At 54.4% G+C, this 21,995-nt stretch overlaps 1 protein-coding gene and 1 pseudogene across 3 annotated transcripts in view; both read left to right on the top strand.

Annotated features, from left to right (window-relative positions):
- MVB12B (multivesicular body subunit 12B) overlaps positions 1 to 21,995 on the top strand; it is a 137,141-nt gene that overhangs the window by 98,064 nt on the left and 17,082 nt on the right. The window lies entirely within an intron of this gene.
- On the top strand, positions 9,874 to 10,240 carry LOC118667656 (annotated as a pseudogene).

The raw sequence follows: 21,995 nt of genomic DNA, 5'->3' as shown, positions 1-21,995 counted from the left end.
CGGATACAATGTACTTTATCTAACCAGTCCTCTGAGACTGGATACTTACATTATCATCACTTCTAAATGTCATACACTGCTGACCATTCCTTTAGGTAAACCTTTGTTCCTTAGGATAAGTGTGAATTTTTAAGCATTTTGATATATAATAACAAACTGATCACCAAAATGGTTGAATCCGTTTACACTTCCACATGAGCAAAAGGGGTTTCTCCTTTAAAATACTTGGTCTTTCCGTACTAACTTACTATTATTCTGTAAAATCCTTGTCCATCGGGAAGATGAGATGGCATCGTATTGTTAGTTTACATCCCTTGACTACACTGAGGCCCACTTCCCCGCGGTTGGCCACTCGCACCCTCTCCCTGCGCCTCTGTGAGTCTGGCTTTTTTATGGCAGCTCCTTACGGAAAGGGGCTGCTTTTGTTCTCAAGTTACTGCTTTTTGCCAGTTTGTAGTTCGGCCTTTAATTTTGCTTTTCTTTCTGTTTTGTGCCTTTGCCATCACATTTTAGAAAGGTCTCCTCTATCTCATGGCATATTCTGGAATCTTATTTTTCCTGTTTTTAACATTTTAATCTAAAATTCACCTGTAATTTGTTTGGATGTATAACATAAGGATCTGTTTTTCCAAATTATTTTTTTATTGTCCCAGCACCACTTACTACATAATCTTTCCTTTGAAAACAATATTATTAGCCGCCTATTATCTGCGATGATATATTTTGTGATGTGTGTCCTGTTCCTTTGACTTAAATGCATATTCTAGTGGGAGGAATACTTTTAATTTTGATATCCGGTCTTACTATTCTTTATAGTTGTTTTTCAAAATGTTTCTGGTAATTCTAGTTCAATTGTTTACCCAGTTGATATTTAGAATCACTCTAAGTTTCACGGAAAATACTTTCAAAATTTTGAGAAATTATTGAAGTTATAACTTAATTTGGGAAGAATGGTCATCTTTAAAATACTTGGTCTTTCCTTCTAGAAATGTAAAGTGACTCTCCATTTATTCAAATGTCCCTCTTTATCATTCAGTAAAATACTATTCATTCCTAGATTTAAATGTTTTTCCTTTTTCTTGGCCCATTCTTTTTCACTTGGAATTGTGTATGTATGTAATTGTATATAAATGCATATATATAGTTGGATTTTGAATATTCATGTTGTAAGTGGCCACCTCTCTGCATTTGCTATTTCCAGTAGCTTCCAATTGATTTACTTGCGTTTTCTCAGTAGACAACAATGTCACCTGCAAATACAGTTTTATCTCTTTGATAGCAGTGGACCTCGTTTCTTTTTCCTGCTTTATAGACAACGCAGCAAACGGTAGTGGCAGTAGCTTGCATTCTTATCTGGTTCGTGACTTCCGTGGGATGTTCCTGGTGTCCTGCAGTCAGGTCTGAGGGAGGCTGGTAACTGAGAACGGGGAGTCTGGTCATGCTAAAGAAAGTATTCCCCTACTCCTATTTCCTGGGAGTCTTTAAAAATTAAACTCAGGCACTGCTTGTAATTAATTAACTAATTCATTTTTATTTATTTTTATTTTATTTTTTCCATCACCATTTATCCCCTCTATTCCCTCTGCCTCCTCCTCGCCCTCCTTCAGTGACCACACTGTTGTCCATGACCAGGAGTTCTCTCCTCATCTCATACAAAAATAACTTCAGCATCTTGTATTCTTTCTTACTTAGCTTATTAATACGAAACATTTTTTGATAATTTAGCACTTAGAAATTTATTGTTATACTTATGAAATAAATCCTAGTTTACTCTGGCACATTATTCTTTAAATTAAGTACTTGATTTTAAGCTGCTGTAAAGTTAGGTGTTTTATATAAGTGAAACTGGGCTTAATACTTATCGAGATATTATTTTTGACAGATCTAAGAATCAGAGGTTTTTCTTTCAAATGTAAGGACATTTTTGAAGTATTGTCATTTCTATTCCTTGGAGGGGAAAGAAAATGAAAAAACGTCCCTGTGAAAGCTGAGCCCTGGGAGCACGTGGAGCTGGCGGACTCCGGGGGAGGGACAGGAGCGTCCGTTTCTTTCTCAGTGACCGGTTTTCTTTCAGGCTTTCTGCTTTTTCTTGAGTCAATTTTGTCATTTTTTTTTTGAAAGAAAAGTCAGCCTTTTCATTTAAATTTTAAACTTTAGTGGTATAAAATTATGTCTAAGAGTTTTTAATTTTAAAATTAATATACCTATGGTCAAATATATCCCTAATGTTATTGTTTTTTCCTCCCTTTTCTTGGTTATCCTTGCTAAGGATTTGTTTTATTTATCTTTTCAAATGACCAGTTTTTTATTTATGTATAAAGGCATTAGGCTTTTGTTCTATATTTCATTATTTAATTCTATCTTTAGTTCCTTTTTTCTAATTTGGTTTTGCTTATTTTGTTTTTAAACCTTCTTGGGTTGAGTGGTCACCTCATTTGTTTTCAGGTTTTTTTGCTTTTGAATACAAGTATTTAAAGCTACATATATACACATATATATTTGTGTATTTTTATGGTGTTCTTATATATAGGACTCACATTTATAAATTGTAGTAATTTTAGTGTTGATTGTCTCTCTGGCTCAAGTGTTAAAAATACTTTTTCCGAGTGATTGAGATAGATTTTATTTAACCTTTTCTTATTAATTTTTAATGTTATTACTTGGTGGTCAGAGAATGTGACCTGTATAATTTTTTATTTTTTAAAAATGCATTTAGACTTTCATTGTCTACTATGTGATCAGTTTTTGTCAATGTTCCCTTGGCCCGGAAAATATTTCTTCTTTCTGGAAGGTATAATGTTTGAGATACACACACACTCACTCTACCATTCTTTGATCAAGTAGGATTGACGAGTATATTTATGTTCATATCCATACTAGAGGCCCAGCACGCAATTGAAATTGCTCAAGGAGGCGCCCTGCCTCCCGCCGTGCGAGGAGGCACCCCTGTCTCTGTCTCCGCTCGGGGCCTTACCTGCACGCACGCACGCACGCAACCTCCTCCTGTCCAGTCGTGACCTGTTAAGGCGTCCTGGCCTAATTTGCATATTACCTCTTTAGATAGATAGATAGATAGATAGATAGATAGATAGATAGATAGATATGCATTTATTCATCATACTTGACCAGAGAATGGCAGCTCTTACTGGTTTGTCAATTTCTTCTAATGTCATTATCATTTCTGAGCATCAGTTTTGTTTGTTTCAATGTAGTGTTAGGCAGGCCGTGAAGGTGTATGACTGTATTTTACTCTGCCTCAAGGTGAAATGCCCCCTTTTGGTCCAGGTTGTGTTTGGGGCCTTAAGTTCTATAATGTTCTGGTCCCATGTTGGCTCTCGGGCACTTGGCAGGGCCGCGGGGCCCCAGCTGAGGGAGGAGCGGCAAGCATTTCACCACAGTGAGTCATGGCAGTGGCCCCTGGGCGCCTGCGTTGTGCCTTCCACAGAATTCCACCGTCGCCGCTCACACGGTCTGCTCCTGCTGTAAGTTTCTCCCACCTCCCTAGACTGTACGCTCCCGAGGGAAGGGCTGGCCCCATCAGCCTGTGCCCCAGCATCCTACTGTGAATCAGGGACGACTCTGAGGGCTCTGCCGTCAAGTTCATATCACCTGATCTCTCCTCTGGGACCGCGGGGCCACCACGCGGCTGCGGAGAAGCAGGGGCAGGGAGGCTCGCCGGGCGATGCACGCTGCTGGCTCCGGCACTGTGTAGAGCAAAGGCCCCGGCCACCCTGGGAAGGAAGGCCTGGCTCCCAGGGAGGCGGGGGGCGCAGCCCATTTCCTCTCATTAGGCAGCCTAACTGATGGCCGGCTGAGCTTGCAGATCTGTCCGGGGCTGGGTGGACCTGCCCTGGCCCCCTCGGCAGCCTGGGAAGCCAGCCCCCGCGCGCGGCACAGATGGCAAGCCCCAGCGACAGAGTAAACTCCAATATGTCTCGGCGACACGTCAGCCTGCAGCTTATTTGTCATGTCACAGCCTCCTGATTCAGGGCCACCTCCCTCCCAGTCCCACCCCCACCCTGGGGAGGATTATGTACAGGAAATTGCTGAGTATAGGGTTGGGGGGTGGGGGCAGGGCAGAGACAGGGTTTCCAGACGCACATTGGTCATTTCTATTATGTTAATAACAAAACAAATGCGAAGCATTTATAGTCTCAGCCCCTGTTCTAGCTCTTCACGCAAACACCCCCAAGAGTGTAGGCAGCATCAACCCCTGTTTGCAGGTGAGGAATGAAAGCACAGAGAGCTCAGTTCATTTACCCAGAGTCACACAGCTCAGGCAGCTGGCCCAGCATCTGCCCTTGACCTCCACGGCCTGTGGTCCAGTGTGTGGGCCAGGCTGAGGGCACTTGTCCCTTGCCCGAGCAGGAGAAATGGCACCTGGGATCAAGGGGGGTAGGGCAGCTGAGGGGTTCCCGGGGCATCCTCTGGGCCTTGTGGGTGAAGACCAGCTGCGCCCCTCAGCCTGGAACGGGGAGCACTAAGGCAGGCGCGTCTCAACGCTCTGGCCTCCTCCCACTGATGACAAGGCCCCAGGTGACAATGGGGCACCACTGGGCAGAAATGCCTTCGTCTGCCCTCGGGTGCAGCTGGCTCCTCACTGGTGACATCTTTGCGTCTCTGGAAGGGCAGAGCTTAGAAGAGGAACCAGAGGACCGGAAGCTGAGTGTCCTCCCTCTGCCTTTCACCCCAGACCTGATCAGGAGCCAGGCCCTTCACCATCTGGGTCTTGGTTTCCTCAGTTGTGGAAATAAATGGAGGCGGGAAAGCCTGGAAGGTACAGTGAAGTTCAGGGGGGTGAGGCTGCAGTGGCCGGGCCCATGGAAGGTGTCCCACTGCACAGCGTGGGCTGGGAGCAGCCAGGGGGACACCCCCCTCTGCCACCTCCGGTGAGCCTGCTGAAGGGGGTCCTGAGAGCCAGCTGCACCTCCGTCCCTTGGTGCTGCCCGGAGGACCCTGGAGCTCCAGCAGAGCAAGGCTCTGTGAAGAGTGGGTTCAACCAAGCCTGTACCCCAGCCCCATAGGTAGTGGGCGTTCAAACACTGAGGGCAGGAGGCAGAGAAAGGGGCAAAGGCCCCGGGTGCTCTGAGGTGGGTCAGGCCTCGCCCCTCGCCTCCCACAGGTAGGAAGAGAGGACACAGGAGGCCTGGGCTGGGCGCCCAAGACGTGTGTCCTTTGAAAGGGTTTATTTATCTTTTGGTTTAGCTGGAAGATGCGCAGGAACTCAGCCTGTGGTCAGGGGTAGACCGTGGAAAGCCCGGTGGCATATAAAGAGCAGATGAGGTGAGTCTGCACTGGATCCCGCTGTTGGCCGAGTCCCGGGTAAATTCCATGCAGCTTGGCTGATTGAGGACACCTGGATGCGGGTTTGGCTGTGAGGAAAGTCACGGTTTCGTTCCTCAGCCCTCCTACTAGTTATGTGGGTTTGTATGGAAAACCCATTCCCAGCAGCGCCCAGCACGAGTGGGAGGCAGGGTCAGCCCCTCAAGCCTCGTCAGGGGCGTGGCCAGCAGAGGGGAGAGGTTACCAAGTGCCCTGGAGGATCTTCATTTCCTGTGTGCGCATACACATGCATGTACACCCGTGTGGCCGCACACACATGCCGGCCACACATGGACACACAGCCAGGCCCCAAGTAGAGCAAGCATTGTAAACATGGAAGCCAGCACGGCCTTTCAGCCAGTTGTTTGCTCGCCCTGCTCCTGGCTGGTCCTCTGGGTGGTTCTGGGCCACAAAAGGCAAAGACAGGCCCTGCCCTTGGCCGTGGGAGTGCTTTCCCTCAGGCATCTCCTCGCCAGCACTCGCTGCGCGTGTGGCCGTGGCCCTGGGCGCACAGTCTGCTCGGTGGTTTGGGGCAGCTGGCTGTCCTGGAAATGCGTTATGTCCCGAATGTTGCACCCGGCCCCGCGGTGCAGCCTCCTGTGCGGTTAGTGAGGGAAAGTGTTCCAGCCGGTCCCCTGCCTGTGCTCTGCCGGGTGTGTTTGCGTGTGGGGTGCAGGGCGGGGGGAGGGGGTGAATAGGGTTTGGGTGAGCTTCTTGGCTGAAGTAATTGGAACAGTAATTGGAATACCTTGGGGGGAGGGAGAAGGGAAGTTCAAGGGTAATTGCTAACTGATGCCAAAAAGAAAAGAACTGCGAAGGGCTCAGCAAGTTCACAGGTCGCTCTTTTCCAGCCGCTTCTACACATTGCAGGACAGGCCTTTGTCTGGGACCCGTGTCCTGCTAATATCGGGGTGTGGCTGTAGGACAATGTGGCTTCATTCTAAATGCCCTGGAGTCAAGTCCCAGGTCTCCCCTAAGACAAGTCACTCCCCTCCTTTGAGCCTCAGGTTAGCCTCTGTCAGGCGGGGCTGTGGGAAAGACTCCTAAGGAAAAGACGCCGAAGTGCCTTGTCAGGTGAGATGCGTGAGGATGACAGTCCCATGTCTTCAACTCAGCGCGATTCCATTGAGCATCGGTTCTGTCTGTGCTGGTGTCATACGCACAAACCCCAGCAGAGAGCCGCCTCTGCGTTCCCAGGCCCGGAGCTCTATCTTCAGCCTTGAGGTTGGACCCTGCAGTGGCTGTTTCCGCCCTGCCTGCTCGGGCTTTGAAAGAACCCCATTCCCCACTGGGCCTCGCGTCCCGGGTTCGGTGGGGGAGCTGGCGGGTCACACAGGCTTGGCCCCTGCTCACCTGCGAGGCTCATGCTGTTTCTTTCTTGTTGCTATGCCACCTATTCACACATCATGTGTGCACCCATCACACACGTGCACACATGGCAAAGTGCACACATCACATGTGCCTACACCACACACACGTCAACGTGCGCACATCACACACATGCATGCATTACACACGTGCACATGCACACATCAGACACACACACACAGCTCCCCTTCTCTCTGAATTGTCATTGACAAACTTGGTTTCCACCCAGGCCCGGGTGAGGGTTCATCGGGCGCTGGCAGGGCAAAGGGCCCCGAGAGAGAAAAGGAATAGCTCCTGAACCGTCGGGAGAACCTGAGAGAAGGAGTGGGACCTCAGAGCCCATCCCCCCATGCGGGGCCACTTACGCCCATTAGCGCCTTCCTTTGCCCCTTCAGCAGTTTGAAACCTTCTCTCTACTGAGAAACAGCCTTCCTGCTTTAATTTTCAAACTTCAAAGATTACTTTCGAAATATCGTTTTTCCAGTGAAATTCCAGAGGCTTTACACATGTGTGAAAGGAGGGGCTTGGCTGTTAAAATGTGTTTGCTCTGCCCCTCGGTCCCTCAACTACAAAGGTTCCACGACCGCCTGCACTTTGTTCTCTTAAATATTACACCAGCTTGCCGCGCTCCGCAAGTTGCTGCAGCCTCTTCCTCCCCCCCCAACCCCCGCCCCGCCTCCCCAGGTGAAAGCCCAGTGGGGCAAAGTAGATGTTTCTCCCTTGGCAGAAATTTCCCTGTTTGGGCACTTTTCCCAACCCCACAGCTGCTCTCTGGCCCCCAGTCTCTGTAACGGCGAGAGCCGCAGTGGCCCGGGACTGGCCACTGGACTGGTCGCAGCCAAAGGAATTTTTTTTTAATTTTTCGGTTACAGTTTGCAGTCAACACTTTTTTTATATTAGTTTCAGGTGTGCCAAAGGGCTTTCAGAGCACGGATGTTTGCAGTGGCTGGGGAGGTAGGCGGGGTTGCTTTCCACCATCATCCGCACAGAACCCGGCTGAGTAATTGGGGGCGGGGTGGGGTGAATGTTGAGCCTCTAATGCTCCATGTTACGGCCTTTGCTGTGGTGAGAGATTTTAGAACAACGAGCTTTGATAAGCCGTCTTGAGAATCTCTTCCCAAGCCGGTCATGGGCCATAAATGTTTCCGTAGGATAATTCCCCAGATAGTCCCAAAGGCCCAGATTTTAAAACGGCTCTTTAGCACATATTTCTCCCACAAAAATGTGGTAATATAAAAGTGAAACATTTTGATGAACTTGTAGAACTAATGATCTATAAATAAAAATCAACGTCATGTATAAGTTATTTAAATGAATTTTGTCACTAGAATAAATTCCTCCGCGTTTACATCGGTTAATAATTTTAACGGTGAGTTTGTTCATGTAAAAGGGAATTGGGCGGAGACCAGGGTTCCTCTCATCAGGCCGTGGGCACGCCTGTCCCGGCTCAGGTTTGCCCTCCCGGTCCCCACCTCGGGAGGCTCCGCACGTTGGCAGGAGCCGCTGAGAGCCGGGGAGGAACAGGACCCGTGGCTCCTCGGCCACCACAGCTCGGCTGGGAGGTTCTCCTCCTCCCGGGAACTGAGGTTTGCAGAGGCACCGTCCCGCCTCCTGGCCGAAGCCGTTTCATCTGCACCGAACCCCAGCCTGCGCCCCGTTCCTCCCGCTCCTGGGGCTGTCGGTGCCGCCACACCTGCAGTGCATGGGCTCCCGCCTCCCAGCACCCCCTTGTGCAAATGGGGGGAAAGGCCTGCAGATTCTCTAACCACCCTCCCTCCTGGAAGTGGCCCCGGCTCCCGCTTCTCCTGAACCAGAGAGAGCCCCGTCCTCCTGCCTCCGTCCTCACACAGTCCGCCAGCTCTTCCCAGAGGAGCCGACCGTCTGGCTGCCCCACGCCGCGCGTCCCCACTCGCTATGCCACGCTGGCCGGGCTCACCCCCACGCAGAGCAGCGTCCAGCCGCTCCGGCCACATTCCACCTGTCACTGATCCCAGACTCCTCCGCACCCTCCCGGCCACCCCTGCCTTCTCTCGGGCCTCTGTGACTCCCGCCCCTCCCAGCACCGGCGGGTGGCTCTTTGGTGGGGTCAGGTTTTTACAGAAATAGTCACTTTGAGACAGTTACTGCTTTTATAGGAGGAAAGCGGGGAGTAGCCCATTCGGGCTGAACTTCGGGTGCTGTGTCTGTTGGGCTTGCTGGCCGACCAGACGCCCCGCTCTCGGCTTCCCGGTTTCACTGATGTCAAAACGACAGATTAAGCCACGTCATGACCTTCAGGGTTTCATTCTCAAGAACCAAGAACAGCCTGTTTTAGGCATAAGGACACGGCTCCCTCTGGTCCTGCCTCCTCTGCATCTCATCCTCAGACACCCCTGGGAAGAGGAAGGGCTGGAGCAACACCGGTTTAGGGGAACCTGGAGGCCGCCTGTGTTCCCGCAGCCTCAGGTGAAAGTGGAAGCACGACTTGGCACTTGCCAGCCTGTGGGAGGGAGCGAGCGGAGAGCCCGGGCATCAGGCTGGCACCCCCCCACCCCACCCCCACCACCGAAACAACAGTTTACCCGAAAGGATGCACTCTCAGAGTGTGCCTGTCGAAGACAGCTTGGAAATTCTTCTGCAGTGAAGCCGGGCTGCTGCTAAGGACCCGTGTCCTCTGAGACCCCGGGCCAGCAGCTCTGAGCGTCCTCTCGCCGAGCGGCAGCCTTGGACTTGGGATTCTGGGGTCCTGTCCCGGCCTCACCCCGACGGCTTTTCCACTGACCCAGTAAACGATGACATGGCATTTATGTCAATAGGGGAGCCCCGTATTCCACACCCGGTTCTGTTGGTGGCCCGCCTGGTCCCATTGGGCAAGCAGTAAACCTCTGCTGGTGTCGTCAGTTTGAAACTGGAACGGGGTCGGCCCCACGGGCACAGGTAGAAGCGAGGACCCAGGAGGTGACGGGTGTTGGCCACGTGGGAGAGCTACGAGGCTCCCGAGGGCTCACCACGTGGTGGTTCTTACAAATCTCCTTGCTAAGCTGCTGCATGCTGGCTGCCTGTGGGATTTGCTCCCCTGAAGGCTGGGCTTTTGTTTTGGGGTATTTGTTTATTTGCTGATGTAATAGTCCCTGGGGCATTAAAGGAAGGTTTTTAAGAAGAGGCCTCTGGACAGTACCCCGCACTCTTTCTTTCCAACTTGCCGGCAGGATGGCTCCCGCAAAGAAGGGTGGCGAGAAGAAGGGCCGCTCCGCCCTCAGCGAGGTGGTGACCGGGAGCACCACCTACATTCATAAGCGCATCCACCCTGTGGGGTTCAGGAAGCGCACCCCTCGGGCACTCAAGGAGACCCGGAAAGTCGCCATGAAGAGATGGGGACTCCGGACGTGCGCATGGACACCAGGCTCAACAGAGCAGGCCGGGCCAAAGGAGTAAGGAATGTCCCATATCGTGTCTGGGTACGTTTGTCCAGAAAACTAATGAGGATGAAGACTCACCGAACAAGCTGTATGCGTTGGTCACCACCTTCAGAAATCTACAGGCCGTTCATGTGGACGAGAACGAATGCTGATGGTCCAGTAAAGTTATACAACTGCCTTGGGGGCGGGGGGAGACGAGGCCTCTGGTTTCCTTCGGGGCCTTGCGCTTCCCGAAGGCCCCCATCCTGATTCTGGCCGGCGGTGCGTCGTTCCTTGTGCTGTAGCCCCAAAAGCCTCACGTGGAGAAACCATTCTCCGTGTCTTTTTAAGCTGCCAGGCTCCACTGAGTGTGTCCTCTTGTTCTGACAAAAGGGTCCCTTTAAATAATCCAGGGCAGATTTCCAGTGGCTGGAAGTCATTCCTCGGAAGCGCAGGGCTAGCGGAGGAAGTCAGGACCAGCGCAGGTGGGAGGCATGCTCCTCAGCCCTGGGCAGGGCGGGCTCCGGCTCGACGTGAGTCAGAGAGAGACCGTGCCTTCTGTCGGATTCCAGAAAAGACGGTCGTGAGGTGCCTGAATGTGTTACCTTTTCCCTGCTATTGGAGGTGAAGCCACAGAAACCCAGAGCATGCGAGTGTTCGGAAAACACTGTAGAGCAGTGGTTCTCAACCATCTGGCCCTTTAAATACAGTTCCTCATGTGGTGACCCAACCATAAAATTATTTTCGTTGCTACTTCCTAACTGTCATGCTGCTACAGTGATGAATCGTCATGTAAATATCTGATATGCAGGGTGGTCTTAGGCGACCCCTGTGAAAGGGTTGTTTGACCGCCAAAGGGGTCACGACCCACAGGGTGAGAACCGCTGCAGAGAGAGCCAGACAGACCAGGGTTCCTCTCCTCCTGTGAGTCCTAGAGGCTCAGCCCACAAAAGGCGTGGACCGAAGAGACACCGGGGTCAGGGGTCATAATAAGTGATCAATAGCCAGTGAGCTGAGTGCCCCTGTGCTGGGCCCTGGTGTTTCCCAACATCTGGTCTGCGGTGGCGGAGGAGCCCCCAGAGTCTGCCTCTGGGCTACACAGACACGCGCCCTGCTGGCCTCCGTCTGCCTGGAAACTGCCCCCTTTCAGGGTGGTGGCGCCGGAAGTGCTGTGGGTTACGGGCGTCCTGTGGGGATGGAGAGTCCTGTTGGTGCAGGACAGCTTCATGGAACTGGACCCAGGAGACCTGGACCATGAGATCCTCTGACGCCAGGCAGAGTGCGCCGCTGGGCAGAGCTCCTCAGCGGAGTCTCGGAGGTGTGGGGCTAGTGGTTTGCATTTTTAACGAGCACCCAGGCCATTCTGACTCACCTGGGAGTTAAAGAGCCTGTGGTTCGGGGAGAGAGGCTGCGTCTCCCGGGGTGTGGGCCAGCGTTGAGGATCCATCCTTAAGGCACTAACCAAGGCCGAGCCCACTCGCACGCCGTGTCCCACGGCCCCTCTCCCACAGGGGAGCCCGGCACCCTCGGGACAGTGCTCTCCCGCGAGAGGGCTCAGGTCAGATGGTTCTCGGAGGGCTGGCCTCCGGAGAGGGGTGGCCCGGCTGAGCAGCCGCGCCCCTGCGGGTTGGGTGTCTGCCCGGCTGCTCCCTGCGGGGCTCCCTGAAACCAGTGTTTTCCCTGCCTATGCATCTGCAGTCCCTGCCCTGGGGCTCAGCTGCCCTGGTGCCCACCTCTCTCTCTGAGGAGCCCCCAGCACTCTCCCCGATGAATCTGTGATACACCCCACGGCCTCTGGGCTTGGCACAGTTCCTCCCGGTCGCGTGGCTGAGGCTGCCCGCCGTGCGGGGACCAGCACGCCTTGCCTGGGGCAGACCCTGGGCTGCCACTCGCTGGAGCTGTCCCTGTGAGAGTCGTGGCAGTGGGCCCAGTGTCTCCCGCATAAGGAAGGCAGTCCCCAAAGAGGCCCCAGACCGGCCCATGTCCTTTGACCATTTATCCTCGGACTTCTAACCCCCACGGCCACTGCATCACGTGTGTGTCCTCAGCTGTGCCAGCGCAGGCCAGGCGTCCACTGTGCTGCACCTTGCTGTGGCAGCAGCTGCAGGCGCCCATTTCTTCCCAGGTCTTCCTCTCCGTGGGCGGCCTCGGGAACGGAGCGGAGGCGTGTGCACCAGGAGCAGCGACAGCCGTGTCAGGGCCGGGCAGTGGGCGGGGGGCGGGGGGACAGGCTCCGGGGAGATCTCTGGACAGAATCAGGCACCGCAGTCGCAGGCAGGAGTGGATCCCGGGGTCTGATTCTGCCTCTGCTTCCTGTAGCTGTGTGTCCCGGGAGCTCGCGTGACCGCGGTTTGCTGAGTGTCGTGTGTAAAATGGGGATGATGATGATGATGATACAGATACATCCCTCCCCACCCCACCCCCATGGGATTATCATGTCAACACACAGAAAGCACCCCACCCCCATGGGATTATCATGTCAACACACAGAAAGCACCCAGACTAGGGGCGACACAGAGTAGGAGCTCACACAAGTGAGCTGCCGCCACCACCCTCTGGGACTTGGGGCCTGGTGGCCAGCGAGGTGTGGGGACAGGTCCCTGTTGCTGCAGGCCCCTGCTTGACCGTCCGAGTGGCTGACAGCAACGCTCTGCGATCAGAGGACAGACACAGGAAGCGCGTGAGGGAAGAGAAGCCCACCTTCCTCTCCGGAGAGGGCGGAGCAAGGCCTCCCCGCCTTTCCCGCTGCCCGGCCCCTGCCCGGTGGGCTTGTGCTCAGCAGCCCATTGCCCGCGGGCAGAGCTGCACTCGGCTCCTCAGGCCGTGTCTTTGTCTTAGAACGACACTGCCAGGGAGCAGTTTGTCTAGATTCCCAAGTTTGTAATTAAAACAATTGAGAAACAATTTTCACTATGAAAAAAAAGGAATAGCTGAACAGGAAGTCTCCTTTAAGCAGATGTGGTGCTGTGAGCCGTGTAGAAATACCATTTTGTCATCAACCCAGCACAGTTATCTCAAGGCTTAAAAGAAACGAAGGGAACGTCTTTTCTCCTACCCCAGCGTTTTTAGCACCTAATATCATTTCACATTTAAAGGTGACAGCAATATCTTTAACGTTTTTCTATTGGATTAATAACGTTTAATGTTCAAAGCAATAAAGCGAAATGTTTTCGTGAAGGTGCTTTATATCACTGGTGGAAAATTCAAGTAAAAAAAAAAGAAAGAAAGAAAGAAAGACCACACGCACAAAGTAATAGACATCGAGAGCCATAAACTCAAGGGAGCCGGGGCGTGGAGGTGGTTTTGTGGAGCCGCGGGTGTGCGAGGCCTGAGCCCGCGGGAGGGGCTGCGCACCCCTGGCAGCGGGCTCCCGGGCCCTCGCCCACGCCCCCCGCCATTCATCTCCACCCAGCAGTGGAATATGACAATGTTAGCATTTTTCATTTCCCTGACGTTACCATTAATAAAGCAATGATCCAAAAGGGGCTTTGCTGAGTCTGTTCTTTATGCTCCCATCACTCACGACGAGATAATTTCACACAGGATCGTTTTAAAATTAAACGGCGATAAAAGCGCTCTGCTGTTCTGTGTTCACCAGTTCATAGAAGTCTATCAAGTCATTAACGTGTCATGACAGACTGCTCGATGGCTACAAGAGTAATTAATTATTTGAATAAATAACAAGTTGAACTTGGGGCTTTGAACCACCCTGACACCCGCATCCCATTAGGGGCATCCGGAACCTCGCAGGGCACCGGTGCGCGGAGTCAAAACGCAGGCCAGGGCACCAGGGCTGATGGGAAACAATTTCGTAAACACGGGGCGACACTGCCGGGGAGAGAGCCAAAGTGTCACGTCCCCACGCCCACGTGGAGTTCGGTGCGAGAGGTTCCCTGGCAGCGGCCATTTCAAGACACCCTCGATCAGTGATGCTCTCGGAACAATGACACAGATTTTCATAATCACCATTAATCTCTGCACGTTTTCCAAGATAATTGCAGCAATTATTAGCTGGATTTCTTTTTTCTGTGCCCATTGTGGAGAGGAACAAGTACTTATTATCCTGGGTGGTTCAGAGAGCCCCGGCTAAACCTCTGTCATCTGCGAGCACGTCCTTTCAGCTCCTGAAAGTTCATCGGCGCCGGAAGCGAGGGTGGCATCAGCGGGCGCTATTGTTACCCCTTCAGGCTGCGCGGCGAGGCGGTTAGAGTGGATGGCTGAATTGTTCGTCGGTGGGACTGCTGGGCTCGGTTGGAATTACTGTCAGGTGGCGGGCGATGCCGTGACAGGTGCAGGCAGACGGGCGGCAGCTCACCCCGTTTCCACCGCGGACTTGCACAGCGAGCTAAAGACCAGTGTTTAGAGAATGCGTTTTTGTGACATGCCCTTTAAAGGTTAATATTCAATCTGAAATCTGGGTAATGTGCGGCATTGCACTTCATAGACACAGCAACTAGTCAGAAGGACGCACGCGCCCGGTTTTCCCAAATCGGGTGGGCGTCGGCCGGACGTCAGTCCTGCCTGGAGCCGCCCCTGCTCCCCGTGTCCCTGTGGGCCGGAGAGTGTGTCCATGGAGCTGGGTTTGGGGAGGCGACACCCTGCTCTCAGGAGAAGCCATTTCCACAGGGAAGCGTTTCTTGAAAACCCTGTGGTTTGGCACTGGACCTGCGTGTACCTGTGTGTCCAGCGTAGGGACTCCTGCGCCCCATCGGGAAAGGGTGCGCGGGCCGGGCAGCTGGGTCCGCAGGTGGGAGCAGGGCGTGGGGGGCGGGTAGGCGGGGAACGGGCCCCAGCCTGCCGGCAGCCGGTGAGGGCCTGGCTGCGGCTTCGGACGTCACCTGGAAGCTTCAGGCAGCGGTGGAAGTTTTTAAGAGAAGGAATGCTAACAAGGAGGGAGACCTGCACTTGAAAGCGAGTGAACGCCCAAGGTCCCTGCAGCGGGCACACCGTTTTGGCCACGCGGGGTGTCTCCCTGGTCGCAGGATCGCTCCTTCACTTCTTCAGGCCCAGTGGCTGCCTTCACCTCCTCAGCCTCCTGGTTCCGCCGTCCGCTTCCACCTCCAGGTGGCTTCTTCGCGTCGTGTAGGACGCTGTTCCCACCACATGCTTCCCTTACTCCGAGCACAATGCACTTGGTCTCTGCCAGGCCATTCAGTACTTAGGGAGTTTTAAAAAGCGTTTCTGTGGCCGGGAATGTTCCTGTTCGTGTACTTGGAGTTCCTCGTGGGCGTTGAGTGTGGGGCCCCTGCCCGGCCCTGCTCACTGGACTCCCGCCCTCCTGCTCCTCCTGCAGCTCAGAGGCCCACAGAGCCTCCCCCTCCCCCCAGGCTGCTCTGAGGGGCTGGAGGGCCCTCAGACCCCCCTCAGGACGCGGGACTGTGGGAGGGGGTTACTGGCAGGCATTTTGTGTAGAGATGGGGGACTGAGGAAGGGGAGACGTGAAAGGGGGGGGACTCCCTAACTGCCAGCTAGAAGCTCGGAGAACCTTCCTTGGTGGTGTGAAGGCACCTTTATCTTAAAGAGCCTGGCCCTTCCGACCGACCTGGCAAATCACTCCTGACTCCAGTTTATTCGCTTTGCATTGGGGCTCGTTTCCAGGGCACGTCAGGCAGCCTGGGCCCGCCTGGGGCTGCTCCTGCTCCACGGGGACGGCAGGTGCCAGGGGAGAGCCGGTCCGGGCACCCAGCGGGTCCCCCGGGCAGGCCTTGCTTCCGCGCCTCCAGGTGCCTTTCGGTTGGGACTCACAGCCCATAGGCTACGTAATTTAACGTGGCCGCACTTAGGTGTCCATGTAAAAGAAGGTGGAAGAAGAAAAGGTCTGCTACCTCAGAAAGGCACTGTCCTCTAGTGCAGCCGTATAATAATGATGGCGATGACGACAGTTACTGAGCAGTGAGTTCATACCTGGCCTTGTGTTGTTAGCTCATCCCAATGTCACAGCAACCCAGATATTCCCTTCCTTCCGCCGTCGAGGAGAGAGAGGCTCAGAGATTAAACGTGTGTCCTAAGTCAAAGGGGGCGGAAGAGCTGGCCGAATGTGGGCACTGGCTGCGAACGCTAAGGCTCGGCCGTGGCTGCCGCGTGTCGGTGCCTGCGCGGGGCGGCTGTGCGGGCCTCTCGGGGGCGGCTCACCCGGCAGAACGGCAGAGGGCCCTGCACGTGAAACTCAGAGGCTCAGCACTCACCCAGAGCCCACGCGTGGCCGAGCTCACGCGTGTCTGACCCGTGCCCATTCCCTCCTCCCCCGGGGGCCGCCTCCCATGTGTGGGGCTCCCTCGGCTGACAAGTCACTCCTCTGGGCTTATGAGTGACATGACAACGCCGATCGCCGTGGGCCGAGAAGGAAGTCGTTGGCCTGTGTAGACTCAATTGGAATGTCAGCGAGCAGACAGCTCTGGAGGCGTCTACAAATATCTCCCAGAGAGAACCCCCAGCGTGAAGTCACCAAGGATGCAGAGCGCGCGGCGTTCTGGTTTGCAAGTGCGTTTTGAGAAATGGCCTTGAGATCTTGAGTCGTTGGCATTTTGCCGCACGAATTGTGAAGGACTGGAACGGAGCAGGCAAGGGGAGAGGGGCCGGTGGCTGGTTATTTACCCCCGAGCCCGGCAGCTCACAGACCCACAGGCCCCACCTCCCAGCGGCGTGGTTTTACGCTGAGGGCGGCCTGCCAGGGCCACGTGCTCCCGCCGCCTCGAAGGCACCGTGACCTGAGCTCACTCACTTCACCCCCTCGGCAACGGAGCAGACAACGACCCAGGAGCTGGAAATGGAGTCTTTTTTTTTTTAATTTTACATTTCCTACCACATGATTTTGTGACCGTCAGGCATGTTGAAATTAATGCTGTGCTGCTTGGAGGCTTTGTGGTGGTGGAGACACCAGTGAGGAAAGGCGGTGGCCCTGGGCGACGGTGGGTGCCCAAGGCGATGGGGTGGCCCTGGGCTGGAGCCCGTGGCAGTTGGTGAGCTGGGCTTGGGCGCCCGCAGCCGTCCCCGGTGTGTGCTGGTGGGAAGTTCAGGGGCGGCTGGGGGGCTGCCTGGGCAAGTAGCGTGATCGTTCCCCTCGGAAGGAAGACGCAGGGGCTGTCACCCCACCCCGTTGCCCGGCGAAGTCCCCGCGGGGCATGGCCCAGCTGCCTGTGCGAGCAGGAGCCCGAGTTCATGTCCAACAGACGCCCGTGCAGGCGGCCACTTCCCCGCGCACGGCACCCGGTGTTCGGGGCGGTTGGGAAGGAAATCCCCCACCTTTTCCTTCTGCGACATTGGGGGTGGCATCCCTGCAGGAGCAGCTTCGAGCTTTATTTGTTTAAACCTCGCAGGTCCCGGGAGCACTCCCAGGCCTCTGCACTCGGGTGCCTGGCTGAAAAGAGAACAGTTGCATGAGCTCATTGTTTCCTGTTTTTTTCTTTAATGTATTTTACAAACACTCCGGTGACAGGCCTGACACGCTGATTCCTATGTAGGCGCACTTCAGTTGGGGATTACAGCATTAATAACAGCGTTCCATGCATCACGCCATCTTTAAGCATGATCGTTATGATAAAGGGCATACTCTTAATTACAGGCCTGCTTAATTACAGCTCTGCCGAAGCGCGTTTGTTTAGGAGAATGCTAATTGTGCTACGGAGCCCGCGGCACTTCCTCGCTTTCATCTGCTGTAGGTCGCTCGCTCGGTGCGCGGATCAGCGTTTTGTTCAAACTGCCACCAAAAGCAAATTTGAAAAGCAAAATTAGGAAACACTGTGCTGGTACTCGAAGGAAACCGGCCTGGCACGAGCCCCTCACCGCACCAGGCGCTCCGCCGCCTGTCCGTCACGTTTCCTCTCTCCCCACAGCAGCCCTGAGAGAGTGCTGTATTGTCCCCATTTTACAGACAGGCTCACCAAGGCTCTGAGAGCTGAGGCACCTGCCGGCCGCACATCTGCCACCTGCTCACTTGGAGTTAAGGCCCCGGTCTGTTGACCCCCAGCCCGTCCGCCCCGTCACCTCCCCAGCATGCGCCCCACCCCCCAAGCTGGCCTCGGGCTCGAATCCTGGCTCCATAATTGCTCTGAGACTCAGTTTCCCTAATAACCTGCAAGTGACCGTGTTGAGGGTTATCTCGTCTGGGATCAGTACGTTTGGGTTTCCTCCTTTTCTTTCTCTGGAGAACGGGGCTGGGGACAGGTCGGGTTACCTCTGAGCTTAGCGGGAGGGGCGGGGAGGCGTGGCCTTTGCTGTGTCATAGGGGAGTCGAGGGACTGCCCTGTGCCTGGGAAGGCTGCTTTGGCCCGTGAGGAAAAGGACAGGCTCTGTCCCTGCCTCTGGGTCGTGACCACTCAGTCAGACCGGTCAGGTGAGAGCCTCCTGGGAACCCCAGGCTGCCTGGAGGGCAGGTTGGAGAAGAAGATGCAGCCCCGGACAGTGGCTCCCTGAGGACAGGGACCTTGCTCGGCTGTCTCCCCTCCCCACCCACCTCCCACCCCCGCCCATCCCGTATCATCCTGAGAGGACTCAGCAGTAGACAATGTAGAACACGCATCATCCTCTGTGCACAGAGCAGTGAAGACAAAATACTGGCTTCAGCTGGGAAGGAGGGAGGGAGGGAGGGAGGGAGGGAGGGAGGGAGGGAGGGAAGGAGGGGAGGCCTGGCTCCCCCACGAGGAGCCAGGATGGGGGTGATTGATGAACGTGCGTTTGGAGCACATGAAAAACGTGTGCCGTTGATTTTAAGAATTATGTTTGGCAAACCTCTAGATATTTTAAAACATGAAAAGGCTGCCCAGATAAGGAGAGTCGAAATGAGCGTTATAGAATTAGAAGGGGATTTAGTGGTCCCACAGGTCAGCTTTGTACCCCACACAGAACACCCACCCCCCCCCAAGCTCCCCGACACATGGCCACCTGCCTGGCGCTCCCACCCAGCTCTGCTGGCCCTTCCTCGGATCCCCCCCGAGGAGGGCAGCTCCCCTCTGCACCTCACCCCACCTCTCTGCCGCTCCCCCTGTGGCAGCGCTGAGAATACATGTGGTCACCTTACAGCCTCCTCTTCCAGGGCCAGGGCCCCATCTGCTGACCTTCCGTGTGCTGGCCCAGCGCTGGGACCCAGTGGGGCCACAGTGAACAAGAGTGGACAGGATCAGCCTCCCTGGAGCATCAGGCCTGACAGCGTCCTCTCCTCTCCTCACTGGTCTGGCTTCGGGTTCCCCACCATCTTGGGCCTCCTTAGAGCTGCCGGTAACGCTCAGAAGATTCGGCCCCGCACTGAGCTCCGGCAGACACAGCGACCGCCTGGCTCTGGTGGCAGGACTCAGCCTGTGCCTCACCATGGCATCCCTGCCCCTTTCACGTGGTGAAGTCACATTATTGTTCATCTCTTCTGCTGTGACTCCACATCTCTTTCATTCCACCTAATACCATCGGCTTGGGGCCTAAAGTACCAACTGGACTTAATGACCTTTAGTAAGTTCAATCCATCTGTTAAGTGTAGCCCATGATCCCAACTTTTTGAGATCTTTCTTGGATTTCTCTCTGTTACCAGTTTATAAACTGCCCTCCCTGACTCCCCGTCAGCCACATCCTGTATAATAAAAGGGTAATATGTAAATCAACCGAACAGTGGAATTACCATCGCTATGATGCGCACTGACCACCAGGGGGCAGATGCCCAATGCAGGAGCTGCCCCCTGGTGGTCAGTGCGCTCCCACAGGGGGAGCACCGCTCAGCCACAAGCCGGGCTGATGGCTGGTGAGCGCAGCGGTAGTGGCGCAGCAGCGCTAAGGATGTCCACGGAGCAGGCCTAAGCTGTCAGTCGGACATCCCCCAAGGGCTCCCAGACTGCTAAAGGGTGCAGGCTGGGCTGAGGGACCCAGCCCCACCCCCTTGCCCCCAGTGCATGAATGATCATGCACCAGGCCTCTATATATATAAAAGGCTAATATGCTAAGTGTCCGACCTTCCGATTGGTCGCTATGACGTGCACTAACCACCAGGGGGCAAACGCTCAACGCAGGAGCTGCCGACCTGCAGTGATTTGGCAGCAGCAGTTCTCAGGTGACACACCCTGAAACCAGAGAGGAGGAGCCTGATTCCTCACGGGGCCGTATGATTCCACCTTCGGCCGTGGGTTATGTTGTTGCTGGGGCACTGTCAGCCCGAATCTGGTTTACTGCACACTTGCATTTGCGTTCCACACCGTGTACAAAGCAACTTTGCAGAGTGCCCTCTCGCACTTCGGGACCCCTTGGGGGATGTCAGAGAGCCGGTTTCGCCCCATCCCCTCAGGCCAGGCCGAGTGACCCCACCTGCTGGAGGGACCCCGCTCACTCCGTAGACGCCCTTTGAGCCACGGCGCCACCCCAGGTGCAGCCAGCCAGGGAGGGACTGCGGGAGGTTGGCTCCAGGGCGTGTCCAGCCCGTCTTGACCAGTCCCACCCTGCTGGCCACCTTCTAATTAATTTCCTTTCAATGTGCATGAATCCATGCACCGGGTCACTAGTATTACGTAAGCATTCTATGCACATCTTCACTGAAGTCATTGATAACACCCTGGGCAACCAGAGAGATTGCTCAAGGTCAACATCAATCTGTTAATCAGCTGCTTGGGCATCTAGTCCAGCCAGTTAGGGATTCTCCCCCTTCACATTGTCAGCGTATTTATCTGTCTTATCCACATGGCTAACATGAGATGTTTTGTCAAATGCTTTGCAAAATCCACATTCCTTCCTCCTACCATAATCTTTGACATTTAGATTTTTTAAATAAGTGAAGTTTGGCAGGCAGATTCTCTGTTTGGCAAGCTTTTGCTGGCGCCTGGGGACTCTGCCCCCGTATGAGGAGCTCCACCCATGGGTGGAAGTGTCTAGAGCGAGTTCCATTGCCATCCCAGCCACAGAGTCCCGGCCACTCGCTTTCCTTCCTTCTGAGTGTGTTCTTCCGTTTTCTAGAAGACTGAAGAGCATCTGACTGAGCCTCTTTCTATCCTGAACTCTAAGATAAAGTGGTACTTTGTCCCAGATGTCCTCCCTTCTCTCCACACGGCTGCCTCTGGGGGTCCCACCTGGCATCGCTCTGGCCTCTCTCTTCAGCCTCCTCAGTGCTTCCCTGAGGACAGGTGTGCCTCAGCCCTACACCTTGATGGCCCACTTGGCGGCTTAGGCCTCGCTCGGTCCCAACAACCCCCACTGTGCCCTGGGTTCTCCAGGTGTGGAGCGGGGACCTCTCCCTGGACGGCAGGTGGGGAAGGCCTGCTGGGGGAGGCACTGTCTCCCCGCTCCCTTCAGTCTCTTAGAAGCTAAGAGCAGGCCTTAGAAAATGCTGCATATGTGGGCACATGTATGTATACGTGTGTATATAGATGTATAATGTAAGATGTATGTTGCCTATTACCTGCGTATGCTATAAGATAGACATGACACATTATACAGGGGCGGCAGAAGTGGGTTTATATCTGATCATATGGAAACACATGCAGGTTATGATTATTGCAGCAGCTTTATTAACAAAAGGTCGCAATGCAACTATACATAGATTCACATAAAAATGCTACTGTTGCTAATATCCGAGTCTTGCAAGTTACTTTTTTCTGGGTCTTTTTCTCCTCGGTTTGTATTTACATCCTTCGGAGTCCAATCAGCCAACCTGGGCAAGGGCCCTTCCCCGTCGGTCACAGCTAGCGCGGCAGGAGCTGACAAACAGCCCAGGGACCACCACGGCCCAGAACGCAGTCATGTTTCTAGATCTTTCTTCTGAAATACATGACTGTCAGTTGGAAGGAGGGATAAAAACCCGATCCAGGGCCCTGCTAAGGGCCCCACAGCCTGGATGTGACCCTCAGCTGAGAGCATGTCTAACGCGCCTGCTGTGCTCTCAGCCTTGGGCACCCCATCCTGCTGGCAGCCCCTCCCCGGCTCCTGCCACTCACAGGCCAGAGGCCAGGCTCCGGGGCGGGT

This window comes from Myotis myotis, unplaced genomic scaffold (genome assembly GCF_014108235.1).
Source record: "Myotis myotis isolate mMyoMyo1 unplaced genomic scaffold, mMyoMyo1.p scaffold_m19_p_12, whole genome shotgun sequence".
NCBI lineage: Eukaryota > Metazoa > Chordata > Mammalia > Chiroptera > Vespertilionidae > Myotis > Myotis myotis.
Note: the sequence above shows the minus strand (reverse complement) of the source record. Positions and strands in the feature narration are given on the sequence as shown.